Below are 5073 nucleotides of genomic sequence, written 5' to 3'. Positions count from 1 at the left end.
GCTATACACAAATAGAGAGTTTGGCAACATGTACCTCTAGACATACTAGAAGTTGGATCAGGTCCCTAAAAGGAGTAAGCAATTCCTGTCGATTAGTCACGCCAGTTGTTTTAAATTTAACATGAGTGCAAAGAATGTGGTTTAATGCGAATTAGGACATATGCAATCTGAAGTAAGACCGTTAGAATACACAGAAATATTATTCCGGAAGTCGTGATATTCCTCTTATTTTGTGATATATATTCTATTGTTGTTTTTACACGACATATAGGATGCCTTTCCAACTCTCTATTTTGTATAGTTAATAGGTGAGATTGACCACTGTTCGTTATCTTCACTTTCATGCCTCTGATGCATCTGCAAGAGCAAATTAACTTTTGATTGAACGGAAAACCAATCTAATAATATCATCTTCATAATTTTGTTTAATTCATTTTAAAAGCATCGTTTTGAAGGCTGATTTTTGACCCAAGGTTATTAATCAAGTTGTTCATTAACACGTGTATTTGATTCATTGAACATATAACTTGCGAAAACTATGTATTTTAACTGAATGAAACACATCACGAATCGTGAATATTTGCTTGAAAAAGCTTTATTTCAATATGAAAATCAACACCCTCAAATCTAGGGATCTCACAAAATGGTTGAAATGAGTCAATGATAAAAGGTATAGCTAATTAAATGGTGATAATGACAAAGTAATGATCATGGACTGAAATTATTTAATTACAAGATAAAAATTACCCCCACCCCACGATACACATGGATGATTACCTTCAGATGTTTTACAACCATACATATGATTGCAATCGTCAACGGAACATTTACACTTATCACGGCATTCCTCTCCAAAATAGGGATATGTACACGTCTTGGTGCAATTTTATCCGTAATATCCATCCCCGCAAGCTAAAATGAAAATATAATTCTGGCTTCGATGTTTGTATTGAATCCATGTATGTTTCATAAAATGATCGATGCAAAATATGCCTTGTTCTAGTAAACAATGCGCATGTAGATCATAAAGCACGTCATGGGACTGATTAACTTTTAAAATTCTTAAGCCGAAGGAATGTGCATGTAGATAACTCACGTGTGCATCTACTTAGCTCCACATTCCAGACAAATCTTAGGCAACAACCGCTGTAGATAAAAAATATCGTAAATAAGTAAAAGTGCATTCAACCGAGAAACTAACTTAAAATATTTCTATTAGTACATTTCAATTCATCAGTTTATTTGAAATTTAGGAGAGAACTATACTCGGCCTTAAATGGGTTCAATTATAAAAATTCTGCCTTCATAATATATATATATATACCATCTAGATATATACATTGATGGCATGCTATTTTCATTGTTATTGCTTCTCAAAAGTAAGTACTCCATACACATATAATCAACACTACTGAAAGTGTATTTCTCCTACTTTATCTTTTTAATAAGCAATATACCATATACCCTTTATCTAATTATATGTAATAGTTTATTTTGATAAATTGGAATATATAGCTTTATAATGTACACTCTGTGACCCCAAGCTTGAAAATAATAAGAAAAAATACTGTTGAAATTACCATTTTATGATATTCTACTTTTATGATTTTTTTTAATTTACAGATTAACATTTTTAAGGAATAGTGTAAAAGAATTATATGTTGGTGTATTATTTAAAAGCTATAAACTCTACAACAAGTATCCCCCCCCCCCACCCAAGAATCTTGACATATCAAACATTATCATATTTTCAAACAAATATATGAAGTTTGAGAATGTTTACAACGTTTTGATAATAATTCAAACTATGCTACACTAGAATTACGGTAAAATAATTGCACGGGGATCCGGGTTACAATACGTCCTTAGTACCTCTTGCTTGTTGTAATGATGAGACCGCAAAAAAACCGAGGTACCGTGTCACAACAGGTGTGGCACTATCAAGATCCTCCTCTGTATAAATTCCATTACAAGCGCCGAATATAGGTATAAATCTCACAGTCCTTCACCGGTAATGGTGACATCTTCATTGAAAGTGAAAAGTCATCTATGGGATTACGGGGGCATTACAAAATTGGGGAGATGGGTGGGGAAAGGGGATGTCGATCCTATCGAGATTCTCATCAGCAATATGATAATATCATTTCTTTTGTCATTACAATGTAACCTGATGACACAGCGTATAGTGAAAATTATCGAGAGTATTGGTAACGTTAAAAGATATGCATTTTTTGATCCTATAGCTATCACATGATGAATGTGGTTTGCAAATTTAAAAAAAATTGTATCCCAAACAAATTCTAGAGAAGACTATTCACAATGTAAAAAATAAACAAAAGTAACAAACTGTATTTTGATGACCTTGCTTATACGATTTCTGCATATGTGTAATGCGTGATATATGTTATATCCTGATACAATGATTTATATGAATATCTGCTGGTTATGAACCCATTTACACAAAATAGATAGTTCGTCAATACAACCTCGCATTCGGTCAAATGCTGTTTGACGTGTTTCATACCGATTGTTAAGCCGTTCTTGGCACACTGATTTGACTGCGGATAACTCCATTTACCTGATCAGGATATGGGGCTCACGGCGGGTGTGACCGGTCAACAGGGGATGCTTACTCCTCCTAGGCACTTGATCCCACCTCTGGTGTGTCCAGGGGTCCGTGTTTGCCCAACTATCTATTTTGTATTGCTTGTAGGAAGTATGAGATTGATCACTGTTCGTTATCTTCACCTTGCATACACAAGATAAGACCATGGATTATTAGAATCATTACTGTCAAACATATATGTTCGCTTTCCTTCCAGTTTCTAGAAAGAGGGGGCGGGGGTTAAATATATTAATCAACCTTTTCAGTTAAAATTTCCTTAGCGTTTATTTGACATGAAGAAATCAAGAACAGTGTTCTTTTAACCCTAGATACTTGGACACCTTTCCTTAGATATTTGAACAGAGGGCAATGGTTATGCATCATGTATCAAAACTTTTCTGATCAGCATATACAATGTCAATAAAACACATCAAATCATAATTCGTTTTATTCTATACTGTGTCATCAGGTTAATGACAAAAGAAATGTTATTATACCTCAGTATGAGACTTCTGTGCGACGAGTAATCTGATTGGTCTAGACTGTCACATACCAGGGATAACAAAACTTGATATCTCCCTCTCAAACTCCCCGTCGAGGCCTCATTACGTCACCTACGAATAGACCTCTCCTATGTGACGCACCACAATATACAGATTTGTATATTGTGAGTCCGCGATTATCACACAGACAAATTACACTAAAGAAGTAGTTCGCAGTTAAAAGTTTGAAGATATTAATATTAAGAGCATTAATATAAAAGTATGGATTTTATTTTAAACATAAAGTGATCAAAATATCATTAAAAAGTAGGGAGACTCTGTTCAAATTATTGTGTAAAGTAATGAATTTGATGTTTACGTTCTTGTTTTGAAAGTTGTTTACGTTTGACGTTATGTTTTTTCGTCATTCTACATTGACGTCACAGTATACGCGGCCTAAGAAATCGCTATCCCATAATGCCTAAGTGGAAGAGTTTGGTTTGTGAGCAAAGGAACTCTGGTGGAAGTTTGATCTCCCTCTCAAACATCATATATCCCTATCATATTTACCGCTTGGGCAGCCTCGTGCATTTTCCATAAATTTAACGTCAAAGACGACGATATGTATTGTGACGTCACAATAAGTCCGAGTCATTCTACTTCCATAATTCGTAAGGCACAAACTATGCAGGTCTCTGATACACAGTTAAATCGCCTGGTTTGGGTTGATAGAAAAAACAAGCAAGTAAATCAGCATTCAAGGAGAATAGAAATACAAAAACTGGTTATCATATCACTGTATTTCGCTGTTTGTACCTTCTAATTCGTTGAGGCGCGGTGTTACCGTTAGGGCAAGCTCAGCTACATACATGTACAATGCATAGATGAGCGGACTCCAATTTCAAATGCAATTTTGTGGTCTTTTAATTGTTTCGGTATAATAAAGAATTTATTGCATGAATGTTAGGGAGATCTGAAGATTTATTCACCCAAGAAAAATCATATTCCCCCGGGGCGTTGCCCTCGGGGAATATGATTTTTCTTGGATGAATAAATCTTCACATTTCCCTCACTATCATGCAATAAATGTATAATGTCATCATATTGCTGATGAGAATGTTAATAGGATCGACATCCTCTTCCCCAGCCGTCTACACAACTTTCTGAGGCCTCTGTAATTACATAGGTTGAAGATGTGGATCAACACTTAGTGTTAACCTTTTACATTCATGACTAGTCATTATACTGAATGCCTTACGGGCATGTAAAATGAAATTGGCACGCTCTCATCCTCCAAAATATCGTTTGTTCTTTCAGTGAGTTTTTTTTCTAAACCTTGAATCATCTTTAGGTCTCTCAACCCTTCCCATTTTCATTACAAAATATCCACTTAAATTTGATCACAACTGATATTCATGTATATAGGATATCCATATCGTCACGTAAAATCAAACTAATATCGTTAAAATGGTTCCGCATTTATATTTGATTGTGACGTAGGCCGAGCATATATCTACTTTAATCTTTGCAGGCGAAATTCCGATAATTTAACAAACGATGACTTACTGTTTGCACATCTGACTCCAGACACGTACAAAAAGAAATACCAATAAGAAGTACATCCTGTTCATTTAGAAATGACCGATAATTTGATTGACCCTCTAACTTTACAGAACACGGGAACATTAATGCTATTCCCAACGTCCAAAACGTATTCACGTGTCCCGCACAGAACTTATCATTTCTATATTCTAATAAGGAAGTAAAGGATGGCATTTTAATTCATTTTGGAAGGAATATTCTCCTCAAAATTGTTTTGTAAACATACAGCAAAACAAACACATCACAACATCGTGCGCTATATGGACGACACAAGGAGAAGTGAAGTGGAATAAATAATACATGTAGTGTTCTACTCGGATTTTAGTGTAGACTGATGGCCATTGAGCGCATCGTAAGTGTTGTTAAGTATATACAAGAATAAAA

General features: G+C 34.9%; 1 long non-coding RNA gene across 1 annotated transcript; it reads right to left on the bottom strand.

Annotated features, from left to right (window-relative positions):
• Positions 1 to 586: 586 nt before the first annotated feature.
• Positions 587 to 4851, bottom strand: LOC130053147 (uncharacterized). The gene is made up of 3 exons (XR_008801642.1): positions 4654 to 4851; positions 1097 to 1146; positions 587 to 912 (listed from the first exon to the last, which is right to left on the bottom strand). It is a non-coding gene; the product is annotated as an uncharacterized LOC130053147 (long non-coding RNA).
• Between the last annotated feature and the right edge of the window lie 222 nt (positions 4852 to 5073).

This window comes from Ostrea edulis, chromosome 3 (genome assembly GCF_947568905.1).
Source record: "Ostrea edulis chromosome 3, xbOstEdul1.1, whole genome shotgun sequence".
NCBI lineage: Eukaryota > Metazoa > Mollusca > Bivalvia > Ostreida > Ostreidae > Ostrea > Ostrea edulis.
Note: the sequence above shows the minus strand (reverse complement) of the source record. Positions and strands in the feature narration are given on the sequence as shown.